Source organism: Protopterus annectens, chromosome 3.part0 (assembly GCF_019279795.1).
Source record: "Protopterus annectens isolate FY-2018-M chromosome 3.part0, PAN1.0, whole genome shotgun sequence".
Classification (NCBI taxonomy): domain Eukaryota; kingdom Metazoa; phylum Chordata; order Ceratodontiformes; family Protopteridae; genus Protopterus; species Protopterus annectens.
In genome coordinates, this window is record NC_056731.1 from 599,543,689 (window position 1) to 599,563,654 (window position 19,966).

The window sequence follows — 19,966 nt, forward strand, 5'->3', positions numbered from 1 at the left end:
TACGCTTCATCAGACAGTACATTAACATTTAAAACTTCAGTTTATATAACAAAGCATAGTAAAAAGGCGCCAAAATTAGAATAGGTAATTAATTCATTAAAGCAATTAATCAATTAGACAAAATAACATGATCAGACATTTCCAAAAGACCTTGAATTTAAGCAGTATCGTTCAAAGTCAGACAGTACTGTGTCATTTATTGTTTCCTTAGAAATATAAATGGATATAAGCGCAATTAGAACAGAATGCTTATCAAATAAATAGATAGATAAATAAATAAAGCATTATATGTTCTGTGCAAAGATGTATTGTATTTATTAATAAAATTTTAAGAGTTTAGAAGATTTTCCTTCAGCTATAGATAAAAGAAGCCAACAATGATGCCTGTTGTAATACACCAGCCCTGGTTTGCTCTGCTTTACTGCACAGCACATCTCTGATTTGCCTCACCCCTTGCATGCATGCGTTTACTATCCGCACAGGGTGAAGGCAGAAAAATTGAAGTAGTTGTAAAATAGTTATGATAATTCAGAAAAGTTGCAAACAGAGGTCCAATTCCACTCATGGTAGCTAAATAATTTATTCTTAAACAGAATGAGCGCTTTCGTCTTGAATGACAAGACTTGTCATTTAAGAGAAGACGAAAGCGCTCATTCTGTTTAAGAATAAATTATTTGGCTACCACGAGTGGAATTTGACCTCTGTGACTTTTTTGAAGGCAAAAAGATGTCTAATATTGCTAACAGACACACACAATCACACACTCTTCTTCTACTTTCATGCACACACACACTTTGCTTTCATGCATGCACTCACTCACTCACTCACTCACTCACTCACTCACTCGCACTTACCTATTACTGCAGTTAGGTGCTGTCCTTTAGATTAGAAATCCAAATTATAGCAAACTCCGTACAACTCTCTCAGTGCTAAGACACACACACGTTGCTTCTTCAGCACGAAATAACACAGCGGCGGGAACACAGGCAAAAAAACAAACCATTACGGGTGTTTTAGCGCATGCGCACACCAACATTTGTCACAGGCACGAAAAGCAAACTGAAAAAAAAGCTTTTAAGCGCATGCATATAGCAAACCTGCAGGTAAAGGTTGTGGGCCGCATAGAAGAGCTCTCAGGGCCGCGGGTTGGACACTACTGTCCTAGACTTTATAAATCTTTTTATACAACCTATAGTTCTATAACTATCATTAGCCAATTGGTTGATATGATTAGAAAAACTCATAGCTGAATCTACCCATATACCAAGGTCCTTAAATTAGTATACAGTTTCAATCACTGTGTGCTGTATTAAATATTCACCTTTCAGGTTATATCTCGCAAATCTCATATGCTTAGTTTTTGATGTATTTATCAACATATGGTCAATTTAGTCAAGTTATTTTGCAGACGTGCCTTATCTGTATCACTTGTAATCAGTTTACCCAATTTCAGGTCATCAGCATATAGCCTGTACAACACCTCAGATGAAAAAGTAAGGTCTGAAAGATACAATCTAAACAAGTAAGGGCCTAGCACAGAGCCCTGTGGGACACCTTGACTGTAACCAAGGATTTCACCTGTCCAGTTGGTGTGTGATACTTGCCATGTCCTATTTGTAAGCCATGCGGCTATCCATCTTATCAATCTTATCAATACCTAGTTGTACTAATTTATTGATCAGTGTTTTGTGCATGACCTTGTCAAATGCTGAAGTTAAATCTATATAAATCACATCACAGCACAATTTTTCATTCACAGCTGTTATTAAATTGTTATAGAACATCATGTTACAGGTGGTAATAGATCTATTTTCAACATATGCATGCTGATATATGGTTTCAAGTCCCACCCTATCCAGTTCTGACAATAACTTATCCAGTATTACCTTCTGCATTATTTTTCCACAACATGAAATAGACTTAAGGGTCTGTATGTCTCTGGGTTTGTCCTACTCCCCTTTCCCTTAAAGACAGGTTTAATAAGTGCACGTCTCCAATCTTGAGGAATCTCCCCATATTTATATGACCTATTTCCTTGCAAGTCCAACCACACAAAGTATTCAGCATATAGGATTTATTTTACAATGGGCAGTTAATAGTAAAACAGGTTTCTGTTTGAGAAGTGCTCTTGTTTTAGGACTGCAACCTGTCCTGCGTATTTTCTGTACCCTAGTTGGATGTACATACCCCCAACAAGGCTTCAGACCATAATGTTTGTTTTCTGTGCTGTTTCAGTTTGAGCACCCCCAACATGTCAGGCCCTGACATGATGCATCCAGTTTTACCATGCACCGCTGAGTGATTTAGATTTCAGACATGTGGGATGTGAGTATGTACATCCTTCCATGGCACAAGGATGACAGGCAGGCTCAGTCATGGTCCTGTCTTATCAGTGTCTGCACACTGTTGCATTTAAATGCATACAGCAGGACAGGCTACTAGTGATGCTGGGCATCCAGTACACCAGGCATGTGACATATTATTGGCATAGGTGCAAGAGACTGCACACATTCCTCACAAGCCTACAGCTACAACAGTTGCCTTATAGCAACACACAGTCTGTGTTCACCACAGGAATGCAGATGACTGTAAGAAGGCAGGTGTTAGCTGACATGGAAGACCCTGCATTCCTGCATTGATCTATATGTGTGACAAAAGGTGTACCTGCCCTGACTTGTTGTAAAGCAGCAGCTAGATAAGTTCATCAGACAGGAGATCAGGGTGCTACTGCCAGCCCTACATACACATGAATGACATATCAAGGACCAGGTGTGGCAGGGACTGGTGCAGGACAAGGATGATGGTGCATGTTCATCACAGGGTAATTAATATGCTCCTGCATGCAGTTGCCAAGGCTTGAGCAGTAACCAGGGGTAGCTAGATCACAAGGCTATACCCGCAACACAGCAGCATCTAATGGACACTGTGGAGTTCCAGGTACCCTTCATTAGTGATAATGAGGGAACTCTCATAAACGGCTGTTGATTGGATGTGGCAGCGACACTGGTGCCAGCTTGATTCCCGAAGTTGCCTCGACATTGTCTGGCTTTTCTTTCTGGTTTATAGACTTGAGTCTCACTACATTCCCACACCTTACATATGCTAACTTTGTAATCGCACTTCCATCATTATGTACTTAACAAACAGCTACATTGCTTAAGAGAAACACATTCCACTGAATTAAGGTAGACATTATATCCAAAAGTTTTCCAAAGTAACAGCACCACAAGCAGCTTAATCCTGGAGACTCCACAGGAAATTCTCACCTTGGTATATTAGTAAGTGTTTTCATCCCGTAAGCAATACAGAACTTCCTCAGACTAATAAAACCTGTTTCACATAAAATAGGTAAGTATATGTACAACAATCACTTGACCTAAAACTACATGCCATAAAGTCTCCAGGTTTTACATTTTTTACTCAAAAAGAGTTTAATGTGTAGCTTCTGCCAGCTATGGGGGGAATTCTCAATACTTTAATCTATGATTTTTTTTTTATTCTGGTTTCAAGCTGACATGCTCATTAAGGCCCAGGTAGACCGGTAATGATATATGCTACAATGTTTCCCTTCCAAACAGGGCCATTTCTGTGTCCTCGCCATAAAGGATATAAAGACCTGACCCAAAGCATAAAAAAAAAAATCAATGCTTACATTTTTCCTTGGTTAATTAATATCTATATAGAGCATATTATAAAATGCTGTCCTTTTCATGGTGTACATATGCTCCTGTAGCCTCTTCTACAATTTACAACCTGCCCTGCCTACATGAAATGCCAGCCATGTGATGCAGGTCTTCTGGTAAACTACATTTTTGGTATTACAATCAAAACATTCTTTAACCCCATAATTTGTACCTGTTCTTTCATCACAAAAATAAGGACTGTTTGCAATGAAGTGACAGTCAGTGCAGACTCCATGGAAAACTTCACTTTTCCTTCTTTCCTTTCATAACATCTTTTCCAGCATTCTAGGCACATGCTCTCCCACAGTAGCATTGCAGAACAGCAGACTACTGATCGAAGGAGCCTTTTTATGCCTAGCAACACTTCTCAATAAAATAACTGGCTATTGGTGTCTGAGCATTTGTAGGCTTCCTTTCTCTCTGATGGAGACACAGGTGCCAGGCCAGAGGTACATTTATGGTTCCCCATCCACTGATCCAAGTTTTGCTTGAATAAGTTCAGGGATAACCTGTGCTTCACATGGATGGGAAACCTATTCCAGTGAAGTGGAAACCTCCACAATTCATATCTGTCCCTCTAGCATGTTCTCTTTATGTTGCAGGCAAGGTTTAGGTCTCTGGATCCAGGTGTTTCTGATACTACTTATTTTAAGGATGTACAGCAGGTCCATTAGGACTAGATCAGAGGATGCTTTGTATGCCATGCCTAGGCAGCTCTCAGCAGCCTATAGGAGACATAATATAATAAACCAGCCTTTGAGGTGGTTAACATAGGACAAATTTTTTCCACACCATGTTTTGTTTTTGCAAGGAATCTTTGAGGACACTCCAGTTGTTACAGACACCTGGCATGGTACATACTAAAAGGCAGATTATACTCAGTGATTAGACTTATAGGAACAGAGTACAATGGAGCAATGACATATTTGGATATAGCTGCCATGCTTTGCTTATAAATTGTTCCTTACAGATTTCCTCGCTACAGTTGACAGATGATGATCAAATCACTGTCTACATGCATTCCCAAATCTCTGACTATAGAGTGTACTGTTAGGGGTATATTGTCAATACATAAATTTGCTGAGGTGGCTGTCTTTCCAGCAATTACTATGATGTACTTTTTGGCACTGAGTTTTAGACCAAAACTATGGCACCAGTTATTAGTCTGTTTCAGGCCTTCCTGGAGGATATTTTTGTTGTGGAGGAATTCAGGGACTGCACCCAATTTGCAATAATCTGCAAACATGGTCAGCCAGAGGACCTTGACATTAGCCTTGACCTCTGATAAGTAGAGACAACAGGAGAGACCTCAGCACTGAGCCCTGAGGCACCCCACTAGTAACTGGCCTTTTTTCAGTGGCAGAGTCCCCCATTCTAACTTCATGGGTCCTCTCTGTAAGTCAGTTGGCTATCCAGCAGGTGATGTAGAGATTTATACCTAGTCTAGTGAGCTTTTCTATAATACCCATGTTGGGGTATTGCATCAGATGCCTTGGCCAGGTTGAGGTAGGAAGTATGCATTGATTTTGCCTCATCTGTTGCTTTAGTGATTTTTTCAAAGAAGTCCACCAGGTGAAGTAGACAAGACCTGCCCTGGACAAACCTAAACTGATTCAGGTCCAGTTTTTGTAGGTTACCTGTGTCATCATTTAGGATACCTACGATTATTCTCTCTCTCTATAACTTCACATATCAGGCTACTGAGTCAATAATTCCCCGGGTCCATGTATGTCCCATCCTTATGCAGTGGGATAACTGTTGCTGTCTTACATTCATTAGACATGAAACCTGTTTGGAGGCTGTGATAAAATTGTGATTTGAATGGTCCTGAGAATTCATGTTTTATGCTATTAAGATGGCACCTGAGATATTATCAGGACCCACTGATGCAGTGTTATTGGCCTTGGAAAGTGCCTTGAATACCTGCATAGCTGGCTTTAGGCACCAGCGAACACTTCAGTCGCTGGGGGGGCCCCCAACCACAGCAAGTTATCTTATCCTGATATTTTGTAACATGTCTGTCAAACCAACAAAAGGTAGTACAGCATTCTTGTGTACTTAATAAACCACATGGGTAATAACTCTTATTTATACCTCTTTTAAAATTCAAAGATATTTCTGATTGTAGTAAGAATGTTATGCAAGTAACAGGCATCAGAATTCCATTAAATATTTTACCACTGACATATTGACCGTGGCTTAGTTAAATTCTGCTGTTGGACATTTTTTCCACTAAAACTAACTACATAGCCAGCTTTAGGTCCCTGCAATACCCGTAGCTGCAGGGGGCCCATAATCATCCTTGACTGCGTCGGGGCCCCCACAAAAGCTGTCTCAGGTTAGCAAAAAATGAAGAAAACATTAATTTGCTACTTATGCTCTTTAACCTAAACAGGGCTGTGATATGACCCTGTTAGGATGAAGTTGATAATGAACATGAGCAAGGCAAGCACTAGAGAGATCAGCAGCCCAGAGTGACTGATCTCAGTGCATATTTTGGATTTTAAGAAGAGCTGAAGTATCATCAGGGATGGTTTTCTGTTTCAGAGAGTTTTACAAATACAAGCATAACACCAGATAGTATAACTCTCAATTCATTTGCTTACGAATTCAATGCAATCCCAAAAATAATAGAATAAAGGCTCAGAATCAAGATTACATTTTAAATATTACTCTAATGCACTTAAAAAGTTAGTAGAATAACACCTTTTGCATCAACACGTATTTTTGGACAATAAGTATAAAACTCAGATGTCTGGATTGATTGACTGTTTGTAATCCTGAATGATTTACTAGCAAATCAAACTTTTTCTGAAAGAGAAAGCAAATGTGTGAACAGAATCAGGTAAGGCCTGTGAAATCAGGGACAGTGACAGGTATGCATTACTGCCCAATGAGGAAAATAAGTGACTTACCCCTGCTGCTATTTGACGACTGCTAAATAGCAGTCACTGATCTGGTGTGTAGCAGTACCTGTGTTGCGCAATATATTGCTATTTGCTGAAATAGCTACAAAACTAGGATTGCTATGGCTTATACTTGTGTGTGCGTAAAAAACATCAATGATTTTTGATATATCACAGAACATTCAGACACTTAGATCTTCTTGGGAGTCTGGTGGACCCCACTCACCAGCCTGTATAAATGGATACTCTGGGCTCCCTTAGTCATCCCTGATTCTGTGAGGACCCACACAAAAATCTATTGATGGTTGAAGAAAAATGAGGACAAAAAAAGTATCAATTTTCTGACTGAGTTGTTTAACCCGAACAATGCTGAGATATGACCCTTTTAGAATAAAGCTGATAATAGTCTCTGGTTTCAACCACACCCATTCTAAAACCAGCCCTGCTCAAATGTGTGTGTCCAGAAATCTGCTGGGGATCTGGGGATTGTGTGGTTATTGCAACTTTAATTTTCATCACAGTCAAACCTTAGAGGTGTGCACATGTCATTATAGCTTGTGATTGAGCTGAGGGCAGTGTGGTCATTGTTTATTTACTTTTCTCACAGACCTCAGAGGTGTAAAAAGAAGGTTACTATAGCATGTGTAGGGGTGGTGTACTGTTTAAGAGCAAAACATTAGAATATATTATTGAAATCATTCTCACGTAGGCCACTGTGGTGCAGCGGTTTGCATTGTCACCTCACAGCAAGAGGTTCTCCTGTTCGATTATTGGCTGGAGCACTTTCTGTGTGGAGTCTGCATGTCCTCCCCATGGTCAAGTGACGGTAATGACATGCAGGTAGGTGTGAGCATGAATGGGCGTGCCTTCTTTGAAGGTTGGGCGTTGGGCTGGCAACTCAACACCATAAAAATCCACTGATAATCATGAGCGGACTGGAGTTCCGCTGTGGTGACCCCTAACCGGGATAAGCCGAAAGACTGAAATCATTCTCACAATCACATGTACATGGAGCTGACTTTGAGGGTTAGGGGTGAAGAAGCATGCTATGTATACATATATCAGCAGTCACTTGAAATAGATGGCTAAGGCAATGTAAACCTCTGCTTTCATCCTAGTCTAACACCAGAGGGATGTGTAGGCAATGACTGTCTTTTGTGGGGGTTAGGGAAGGAGGCAGTATTCCCAGATAAGACCTATGTATTTCCACAACTGGCTTTTTAGTTTATTGTGAGCTACTATTTTGTCAGCTTTGAACATTAAGCCCTGGGCACAATTTCTGTCTTCCTTGAAAGAAAAAAAATAAGACTGAAATTCTTTTCTTTTTCATGATTTTTGTTTAGGCCACCATTGGAGTATTTTGCTGAGAAAATGCACTAAAATGCATCCCAGGACACATATGTTTATAACCCCTATGGCTTTGGGGGCAGCAGTTTAATTGAGTTGTTTCCTAAATGGTTATTACTGTGCTGTCTTGGCCAGGAAAGGTGTGCTGAAAAGATGCAAAGAAAACTAAAGTTGAACAGCAACAGTGAATTTCTTTCCTTAATAATTTCTGTTCAAGCCATTATTGGATGAAAAGGTTGTGTAAAAAAAAATAAATAAAATGCACTTCAGAGCATATAAATAGCTATGGCTTCTTGAAAAAAACTGAGTGTAAGGCAAAATGTGAGAAAAGGAAGAAAAAAGTAATGTGCATGGTATGGGGAGCCAAAAGGGGGTGCGGGATCTGAGAGGACTGGAGGGTGTGTTGGGGGTGTTGAAACAGTAGACCTAGTCATCACTTCATTTAAGTCCAGACCTGTACATATAGTTGTTGTAATGTATCATTGTTGCAACTAAAGGCCAGTAACTGTAAGTGTCCCTTTGTTAGACAGGTCAACAAAGTGTGGTATTATAGGCCTGATGTAATGTAACAGCTTGTAGCTAAGGTCTGTTTGTGCGTACTTTTCCTAAAAGCTTGTAGCACAAACTAAAAGGTTTCTTAGGAGGTGTGGCATTGACAGGATGATATTTATACTGGAAGGGCCTAAGGGGCCCCAACTTGACATTTGCTGGGGGCCCCCAAAATGCTAACACCGGCTCTGAATACCTGCTCTCTAGTGGTAGGTGGAGGAGTTATGGATGAGAGTATTTCCTGAAGGTAATCTAGTGGGGAGAAGGGGTTAAATTGAAAATAAATTTGTCTTGCATGAGTTTTACAATATCTGCTGGCTCCTCATAGGTGGCAGCTTTAACAGTTAATTTGGTACACTGCTGTGTTTTACCTTTGATGTTACAGACATACCAAAGAAGGTTTGTGACTGTCTTTGTTCTGGGAGACTAATGTACTTCATATTTGGTTTGGTAGACTTGATTAGCTCCCTGTGTTACTAGTTTAAGTTAATGAGGGATTTTTTATTTTGATGGACATTGTACCTCCTAATTTTTGCCATGAATTTCTTCCTTTTGTTATACCACCTATTGATGTTGAGATTGCACAAGTGTGGCTTGTTTTTGAGTTGATCCTGTACTTAATTTGGATTGGTATAGCTGTCTGTATGTAGTTGTTAATGTGATTATGCAAGGTTTCTGTGAATGATTCTGCATCAGTAATGGTGTTCTCCAGGTGGTTGGGGGGGGGGGTTGACATTTTGCCAGGGTGTAAATGCTAGTAGGAAATTTGCCCTGGAATAATTCCTAAAAGTTCTGGGGTTAGCCAGTGTCCCTGATTTTACCTTTACTTCAAAGGAAATAGCTTTATGGTCTTGCCTGACCACTGAGGACATTATAGTAGGGAGAGGGCAATGTTCTGCCATATCTGTGTTCAAAATGTCAAGGATGTTTGTGCCCCTTCTCAGAGTACAGACCTAATGGTTCAAAGTGTTTGCTTTTACAAAGTCAAAAAATCAAGAATCTTTGGGTCTGCATATTAGGAGTTGTGCATAATTCTCAGTTTATGTTGGAGTAGTTAAGGTCACCCATGAGTATGGTGTTAGGTTAAATGGGGAGTGTCTCAAGTACATGTATGTATGTATTATGGTTTTCCTGGGTCATAGAAGAGGACTTGTTGCTTGCAAGGGTATGGCATGTGACTTTTTCTAAGGTAATTTGGATATGGAGAAGGTCAGTCATGTCATACTGATAGATCAGCCTTGACGAGTGTTTATTTTTAATGTAAATAGGGACAGCTCCACATTTTATCCCTTTCTGTTCAATAGTTGATCTAAACATGGGGAAGACTACAACTATTGAACAGAAAGGGATAAAATGTGGAGATGTGTCATTTAACATTAAAATAAACAAGTCCTCCTGTATGACCCAGAGATTGCTGGGGATATTTTTTGTTTGTGTAACGTCTGTGAGGCCCATGTGTTTTCTTTAAGTACTTTTTACTTTGTTCCCCCTTATGTTAAAAAAGGAAGGGCCTTTCTTTGCCCTCTGTGCTATCACATGGTGACTTTCTAAAATCTTCCAATTCTGTCTTAAAATATCCCTTATTGGATCACTGTCTAAACTGAAATGAATGCCCTTACTAAGGTGCCTATATAGGGCCTTCTTAGTACCATCAGTCCTGTCCACACAGTTGTTACTACCTTCCAGTACAATAAGTTTATATGTTCCAAATCTTTGCTCTCTTTCTTGTAAAATGTTTTGTACCTCACCAGAATTATAGCTCCTTCCTACTAACATGTGCCTTTATCTCTCTGTTCATTTCATTTAATTCATATTTTTCGTGTGTCAGTCTAGAAGCCCTCACTGTTCTTCCTTTTATTATGTTTAGTTTCATCATCAGTTTGGGGTGTGCACTTTCAAAGTTGACATAATTATTCCTACTGCATCCCTTTATGTACAGTGTAGTACCTAGCATTTTATCAGACAGATGAATGATTGGTTAATTGTGATTAAATGACAATGTGATTTGCCAGTTTTATCCATCTGTTCCTACCTGTCACGGCTACTTTACTGACTTGTATACACCTTAGATATCTGATTGTGATCAAATGAATGGGTAAATAATTTATTTCAGCTCATTGCTGTCAGACACTCAAACACAAAGTGCAAACCATTGCAACCCCACCTCACATGTGCCTACCAGTTACAGCCACTTTGTGTGTGTGTGTGTGTGTGTGTGTGTGTGTGTGTGTGTGTGTGTGTGTGTGTGTGTGTGTGTGTCTGCCTTTGTTTGTGCATGATGGGGACTGCTCTTAAATGCTAGGCTTTTTTTAAATATAAATCAAAACACCATTCATACATGTGCAGCACCATTCATACATGTGCAGAGCATAGCTGCACAACTTTTTGTATCCCCAAACCAGGAAAGTGAAATGTTTGGTAGCAATTTAAAACAGAATAAATCTATAAAATAATAATCAAAATCTGTTGGAAAAGGTCCAGCAATGCAGTTCCATGAAGCCACCCCATGGTCAGAATTCAAAGTCATGTTATCCCTCCTTTTAATGTGTTTTACACTTTTACATACTTGGCAGATGAAAAGAAAGGAAAGAAAGAAAGGCACTTCACACTATCGCATTCAGTCTGCATGCAAAATCATGACATATTACAACATAACTATGTACATTCCTTCCCTATCCAGTTTATAAATTGTACATTTTCTTTAGTCTACCCACATTTATTACTCCTGAAGGAGGGATAACAAAAATAAACCTCTTTGACTTGTTACAACAGCTGAAAGAAAGGACTAGATTATTAACAATTTACCCTTAGTCTATACAACACCACCACAAAAGACTGTAAAAGCAAAAAAACTCAGAGCCAAAAGCAGTATGACTGCAAAAAATCATTACTGGTGCTTCCTACAACCCCTCATCATTTATAAACACGTTGAACATTAAATGCTCTAAGTACATCCAAACATTAAACCTAAACCTATAAATAAGTCACATATTAAGATTCATTTCCAGATTTAATCCACATGGATGTAAAGTTCTAAATCAATATAGTGTACTTCTTTGATAACCAATACATCAGCTACACCTGTGAAGCAACTGTGTGTGTAGTACATTTGCTAAACACATTGATCCACATAGCATATATCTGTAGATTATGGTTCAAGTCCCACCTTTGTCCTTTAAGGAAGAAGCCTAATAAACACTGCTCACAAGGCTAAACATGTTTAGATGTTCTTCATCTCACATTGCTGCAGTCATAACCTGTGGGTAGTCCGCTGTCCTCGGTCGGCCCGAATACCAAAGTGTTAGGCTGGCGTCGGTCATGGTCGCTGAGATCTGACGTCAGTATGCCGTGGTACTAAAGCGCATGACCGACGCCATATCCTCAGTCTTTCTTGCCGCATGGTCCGAAGCAGAAGCAGCGTTTGGAAGTGCCGTGCGGCGTCCTGAAATTTTCGTATTCTGAGTTTCAGACCGAAGACCAAGTTGGGCTAAGTACCCCGTTGGGGAATATTTTTGTCTTTTCTTGCCTCAGTTAAATCCGGATGTCAGAAAAAGTAAATAATTGTATTTCTTGTGGGAAACAGATACCTCATAGGGATTACCACTCTCTCTGTATTCCTTGCTTGGGGCCTGAGCACGACGTAGTCGGGTGTCGCTTTTGTGCTAGATTTAATAAGCGCGCCATTAAACGCAGGTTAGATTGTGCTAGACTTGTCTTCGGTAAGAGGTGTAACTACAATATGCCATCGGATCCTCCGACGCCCGCTACCGCTAAGAAGCGTAAGGAAAAATCGTTAAAGTCCAAGCAGGATGAGTCGTCCGTTACGGACGCCGGTTCTTTGGAAACTACTGTGGAATCTGTGGATCCAGCCGAGGTTTCAGCTGAATCTCAGGGGGAGCCTTTAATCTTGCAGGATGTGGCCTCTCAGGAGTCGGGTCAGGCTGAGGGGGCCTCTCAGGTCTCTGTAGTCCCTTCTTTGCATAAGGTGGTTAGGCCTTCTACTTCTGTCTCTAAGGCACCTTCCAAGGTCAGGCCTAGTTTGTCTTCCTCTGGCGTCAGCCCTAGTTCTGCAGGTTCTGTACCTAAAAAGCATATGCTGAAAATGGCAGAGGATTTGATTACCTTAATCAGGGGTTCTATGCCTCCTCCAGATAAGAGGCCTAGGGTGGAGCCAGAGGTGGAAGGATTGGAGCATTCCTCAGATTACTCGGAGTCTTCGGCTGAAGACATTCAGGATTTTCCTCCTTACTCTGATTCAGATGCAGAGGATTCTAGTCCTTCTGCTTCCCCTCCAGAAGATTTTTCTTTTTCTGAAACCCTGCATTCCATGAGGGAGCATTTTAAATGGGAAGGTCAGGATTTTTCAGATTCTCGAAAGAGACTTAGGGAATTTTTGTTTTTACCACAGCATAGGCCCTTGGCTATTCCCCGTTTTGGATGTTGTTCAGGATGTTTTCTCTGAAGCTTCCCTTAATCCTGATTCTTTGCCTCCTGCCCCGGTCAAGCCAGACAGGTATTACAGAGTGCCAGAGGCTCATAAATATTTGTATAAGAGCCCAAGAGCGGACCCGGAAACTATTAGCCAGGGACCTAAGGGTGTCAGGGCTTCTGTTGTAAAGAATCCAGTTCCTCTGGATAAAGATTCTAGAGCTTTGGATAGGTGGGGTAAAAAAGTGTATACCTCTTCCACTCTAGCGATAAGGGCTTTGAATTGCCAGTTTCATATGCTGAAGTACCAGAATTTTCTCTTAAGTCAGTTAAAATCTAAGGTAGATGCTTTGGCAGAGGGTATAGAGTGTAAGGAATTGCAAGATTTAGTTCATGCCTCTGATCAGGTGGGTAAGCATTCTTTGCAGTGTGGTTTTGATGCTCTTCAGGCTTCTTCCAGGGTGGCTGCCACTGGATCAGTTATTCGTAGGCACGCCTGGCTTAAGGATCAGAATTTGTCAGAGCATGTTAAAGCTCGAATTTTGGATGCTCCCCTTCAATCTGAAGTTCTGTTTGGTTCTCCTGTGGAGTCAGTTTTGAAGAAAATGGAAGACAAAGCTAAGTCCATGCAGACAGTTAAGGATTTTTTGCAGGTGCAGCCCCCTAAGTTTAGCAGAAATTGGCCTGCTAAGGGATGGGCTTATCCTTCTTCTGATTTACAGTCTAGGGGCAGATCTAGACGTGGTAGGGGCAGAGCTCATGCTCAGGGTTCTTTCAGGCCTAGGACGTGGAGTTCCTCTGCACAATCTTCAGGTGAGGGCAGGGGTCAGCCTTTTCGTAAACAGACCCAATGACCTGTATCTCCAGCTGCCAGATCCCTCCTGTCTGGCAGCTCCTCTGGGAGGAAAGTTGGCACTTTTCAGGCAAAATTGGCTTTTAGTCACCCAGGACAAATGGGTGTTGGACATTATAGACCGAGGCTACAAGTTTTATTTTCACACCTTGCCTCCTTTCAAAGGCATGCCAGACGTTCCTCCTCAGCAAAAGTTGGAGGCTCACAAACAGATTTCTTTACTTTTAAACATGGGGGCTATCCAGAGGGTCCCTCCGTCAGAAGTAGGCCTAGGATTTTATTCTCGCCTGTTTCTTGTACCAAAGAACGGAAACACTTGGAGGCCAATTCTGGATTTGTCTATTCTCAACACATACCTGGACATTCCAAAATTCAAGATGTTAACTTTGCAGCAGCTTCTGCCTCTGCTGGGCAAAGATCACTGGATGGTAACTCTGGATCTCAAAGAGGCTTATCTTCACATTCCTATCAGGCCCAGCTGCAGGAGGTTCCTGCGTTTTCGGGCTGGTACCTTTCATTATCAGTTCTCTGCATTGCCCTTTGGCTTATCCACTGCGCCCAGGGTGTTCACAAAAGTCCTGGCTCCGGCGATAGCCTTCTTAAGATTAAGGGGAATACAAATTTATCCTTATTTGGACGATTGCCTGATTCTTGCTCAAGACAAAGTCAAGTTACTTCACCATCTTCAGTATGTTATGGCAGTGTTAAGGTGCCTAGGGTATTCTGTGAACGAAACAAAGTCCAGTCTAGTACCCTCTCAGGACATGTGCTTTCTGGGTGTGAGACTGAATACAGCCTCTCAGATGGCGTTTTTGACCCCGGACAAACAAAGAAATCTTGCCCTTTACTTCCAGCAATTATCTCTACGGTCCAGGCTGACTGCAAGGACAGTCCTTCAGGCCTTGGGGTTCATGGCATCTTGTATTCTGGTGCTTCCCAATGCCAAACTGCATATGAGGAAGCTACAATGGTATCTCAAAAGCGTATGGACTCAACACTGCCACGATTTGGACACTGTCATTCAGATAATACCTTGCATCCAAAGGGAATTCTTGTGGTGGGCTCAGGAATGTCACCTAAACAAGAGACTCTCTGTGACCCGACCAGAGGCGAGTCAGATCTTAACGACAGATGCCTCAGACATGGCTTGGGAGCACACTTCAATGGGAAATGGGTTCAAGACACGTGGCCTCCCAGACTACAACATTTGCATATCAACATGAAGGAGATGTTAGCAGTCCAATTTGCCCTGATGGCTTTCAAGGATCTACTTCAACCAGGACAGGTGTTGATTCAAACAGACAACACAACAGTCATGTGGTACATCAACAAGCAAGGGGAACCCATTCGTACCCTCTTTGCAGACAAGCTATGATTTTGTGGGAGACTGCTCTCAGTTTGCACCTCACTCTTCAGGCAAGGTTTCTGCCGGGAGCACAGAACTCCTTAGCAGATGTTTTGAGCAGACAGATGGTGGATCCCCACGAGTGGAAACTGGATCCTCATGTATTTCAACAGTTGATGGTGGCTTGGGGGACTCCAGACATAGATCTGTTCGCTTCTCCACTAAATTTCCAACTGCCAAAGTTTTGCACAAAGCTGTTTCACCCAAAAGCTTGGAAAGTGGATGCTCTATCATTCAATTGGAACAACCTTCACGTCTATGCCTTTCCTCCTCTGCCTCTTCTTCCCAAGGTACTCTTGAAGGTCAGACAGGACAAGCCTTGCATGATTCTAATAGCTCCAGATTGGCCACGTCAACACTGGTACCCTCTGCTGAGGAGTTTAGTACGGGAGCCTCCTTGGCCTTTGCCATCAATTCCACACCTTTTGTCCCAGGCAAGCAATCATTTCCGCAATGTCAGGATTCAGTCCCTGCATCTGACAGCTTGGCGTATTCAGTTTTAAACCCTGGGGGGTCGCAGCTTCCTCAACAAGTTTTGAATGTCATTTTGGAGGCCAGACGGCCTAGTACCAGGAAAGTTTATGCTGATAAATGGAGGAGATTTTTTCTTTGGAGTAAAACAAAGAGCTTTGATGTTTCTGTGCCTAATTTGAGTGTTTCACTTCAGTATCTTACAGAATTATTAGACAAGGGTTTGTCTTTCTCCTCTGTAAAAGTTCATGCTGCAGCCATTTCTGCTCACTATGACTGTGACCCACCATTATTCTCTCACCCTTTGTTTAAGCAATTTCTTAGAGGGGCAAAGAACATAAGACCCCCACGTAGAGCTCCTACTCCTTCCTGGGATCTCAATTTTGTGTTGGAAAAGCTCACTTTACCTCCTTTTGAACCTGCAGCTACTACGGAGTTGAAGTTTTTGTCTTGGAAGACTGCTTTTTTGTTGGCCATTACGTCTGCTAGAAGGGTATCTGAATTACAGGCTCTAATGGCAGTTGAACCCTTCCTGATATTTCATAAGGATAGGGTCTCCCTGCGTACTAATCCTACTTTTATGCCTAAGGTTGTTTCTAATGTGGCCTTAAACCAATCTATTCATTTGCCTACATTTTATGCTGATCCCCAAAATAAAGGGGAAAAAGTTTTGCATTATTTGGATATTCACAGGCAGTTACGTTATTATTTGAGCAGAACTAAAGGGTTCAGGCAGTCTCAACAGTTATTCATTTCTTTTGCCTTGGGTTCTCAGGGAAAACCTGTTTCAAAACAAACTATTTCTAAGTGGATTGGCCATTGTATTGCTTTTTGTTATTCTCATCATGGTAAGGAGGTTCCGGCTGGAATCAGACCTCATTCCACTAGGGCGACTGCCACTTCTACTCCTTTTTTAAGGGGAGTAGCTACTAAGGATATTTTGGAGGCAGCTACTTGGAGTTCAGTGCACACTTTTTCTAAACATTACCATCTCCCTCTTTATTCCAAATCTAGGGCTGGGTTTGCCACTGCAGTTTTACAGGGCATGTTAGCAGCTCCCAATGCTTTCTGATTTTGCCAACCTCCCTCTACCTTTGCTTTGGGATTCTACCCACAGGTTATGACTGCAGCAATGTGAGATGAAGAACATAGTACAGTTTTGTACCTACCATAAATGTAGATGTTCGAAGATCCACATTGCTGCAGTCCAATTTACCCTCCCTCCTTCCCCTCTGTAGTTTGGGGTGGCTGTGTGGTTTGTGGGGTAACTATTGTTTCTACATTGGTGATTGGGTGTTTTTCCGTTTTTTTGCTATGGCCTTTCTTTTTAAGGCCTTCTGACATCTGGGGCAAGAAAGACTGAGGATATGGCGTCGGTCATGCGCTTTAGTACCACGGCGTACTGACGTCAGATCTGAGCGACCATGACCGACGCCAGCCTAACACTTTGGTATTCGGGCCGACCGAGGACAGCGGACTACCCACAGGTTATGACTGCAGCAATGTGGATCTTCGAACATCTACATTTATGGTAGGTACAAAACTGTACTCTTTGCTTGTCCCATTTGTGTGATGATTACCATTGTGCAAACCTGGACTAATCGCCCACAGAAGAAGCAGACAAAACACCCATAGACAGAATGCAGACATTCTTGATTTCAAGAAAGATCACGGTTGCATCTTTTGTTTCCATCACACAATGTCACTAAGTGACATTGCATGACGAATAGCAATCTTCCCCAACACCTGCAAGACTAGAACACCTGAACAGAGGAAGTAGACAGTTACAAAATGGATACATTCTATCAAGTATGTTGGGCATTGCGCAGTGGTTAACACATACAAGTTAATAATGAATAGGAAAATAAACAACTGTTATTTAACTATTGCTGTGGTAGCAGGTATAAGTATAGGACTGCAATACAGTGGTCTTGGGCTCAAATACATGAAATTCCAAATATATTTATTTTATTTATTTTTACATTTGTTAACTGGGTTAGTCTGTTTGGGTTCTTAGAAGCCCTTTTTAAGCAGAGACCCGAGGAGAAAAGCTCCCCCAAAAAAGTTTTAAGTAAACAAATAGTAAGAACAAAGATAAACACAGATCAGATTTTAAGTATACATACTTCTGAAGTAATTACATAACATACAATAAAGGAATATACAGAATGGATGGAAATACAATACAATACATATATAGAAATTTTCACGTAGTATGGCAAGAAACTAAGCAGAAATATGGTAAGACTAAGGTCAATACATTGCTGAACCAAGGTACTAGGCATGAAGTAAGTAAATATACAGATAAAGATATGTGAACTTTGGAAGTTAATAAATTAAAGAACAGTAGTAAGGGATTATGGGAATTGAGTGTGACATGAGCTAACTAGTATGGAATATGATGGGAAAAAAATGTGTTGGTAGTAGTAAGAGAGAGAGCTAGAAGTGATACGGTTAAGTTAGGTTATCCCTGAATGTTTCTTGGTATTAGTTTAGAGCATGAACATATCCATTTTGATAGGAAAAAGATTTAAGCTGTTTCTTGAAGGCATTTTAGTCTATAAGTAGTCTAAGGGCTAAAGGGAGTGTGTTCCAATGTTTTGCAACTGAGTGACAATAGAGTATTTTCCCAAAGGTTTTGTTTGGCTTATGAACTTCAAGAAAGTTTTGATTATTACTTCTTAGTGGGCGTTGAGGAGTATAAAGTGTCAGAGAATTTGCAAGGAATGGGCAGTATTTAGGATTGTTTAGTGTATTGTGGGCTATAAGGAGTTGGGAAATTCAGGCCAGTAAAGCCTTTAATGAGAGGCAGTGATGGGATTTGTAAGGCTGATTTGCAGCAAATCTGGCTACTTTGTTATATGTGGTTTCTAGTTTGGATATTAGGTTACTCTGTATATGGGTAAGAATAGGTAAAGCACAGAGTAGGGATGGTAGAAGCAGGGATTGGGCAAGGGATGGCCTGGATGTACAGGGAAGAAAGTTTTTGTGATGGTAAAGCAGACCTAGTTTTTGGTGTTTTTTTATTGAGCTATGAATGTGATGGTTGAATTTAAGTTCATCATCAATTATTGCTCCAAGGAGTTTTGTTTGGGTGTCAACAGAAATTTTAGTTCCATTAAGGGATGTTACTGAAAAGTTCTGTTTTGCATGTTCCAGATTTTTAGGTAGGAAAAGTAGTAGCTTAGTTTTGCTTGCATTTAGCAGGAGTTGGTTGGATTGTAGCCAGTTTTCAACTGAGTGGAGTGAGTTTTGTGTAAGGGACTGAAGGTTTTCTATGTTGTCAGCAGAGTTGATGATGGTCGAGTCATCAGCATACTGAATAAGATTGAATTGGGGGCAGGATGAGAAAAGGTCATTGGTAAATACATTGAAGAGGAGAGGGCCCAGTACTGATCCATGTGGGACCCCTGTCCTAACTGCTAGAAAGAGGGAGGTGGAAGAGTTCCATCTAACAGCCTGGTGTCTATTAATGCAGTAATCACAGAACCAGGAGGTGGTGGAGCTTGAGAAGACTAGGTTGGAGAGTTTATGGTGAAGTATGGAATGAGATACGGTGTTGAATGCTTTCAACAGGTCCAGAAATAGGGCTGATGCTATTTTGCTATTATCCCTGACTTGAGCAATGTTATTAGTAAAGGATACAAGAGCAGTAGCTGTGCTATGTGTGGGCTGGAAGCCATGTTGAGTTGGTGTGAGTAGGTTTTCTTGTAGCAGATGATTAAGTACTTGCTTATGGATAAACTTTTCCAGTATTTTGGAGAGAGGAGACAGTGTGGCAGTTGGTCTGAAATTGGTTGGCTCAGTGGATTTCAGGGACTTTGCCTTAAGCTGGAGATGTAGCTGCATGTTTAAGGAATAATGGAGGAAGGTTATCAGCTGAGGGTGGACCAGGTTTTAGTTTAGTTAAGAGTAACTTGATATAAGAAGTCGGAACAGGTGATAGTGAGAGTGAGGGGGAGAGAGGTGAATCAGATGTGGATGAAGATGTTGATGGATTGAAAGAGGTGTGGGTGGAGAAGTTAGTTACAGTTAAGTTTTCAATGGTTTCAATGAAGAACTTAAGGAGGGTTGCTATTTCCAGAGGAGTCTTGTCAGAATAAGGTGTGGATGGGGTAAGAGTACCAGGTGAGAGAAGTTTATTGATAGAGTTCCAGAATTGTTTCAGATTGCAGTAGGGATTGTTAAGTGAGGAGTGGTAATAATTATTTTTATCAAGATTGATTTGTTTCTTAGCTCCCTGTAGATTTGTTTCTTAGTTCCCTGTAAGAGATAAGGTTGGAAGAAGTATTATTGCCTTTCCAAGTTTTCCAAGCTTTATCTC

The 19,966-nt window shown here is 41.1% G+C and overlaps 1 protein-coding gene across 3 annotated transcripts in view; it reads left to right on the forward strand.

Annotated features, from left to right (window-relative positions):
• The window catches only part of ITGA9 (integrin subunit alpha 9), a 5,160,704-nt gene that overhangs the window by 1,638,098 nt on the left and 3,502,640 nt on the right, over positions 1-19,966 (forward strand). The window lies entirely within an intron of this gene.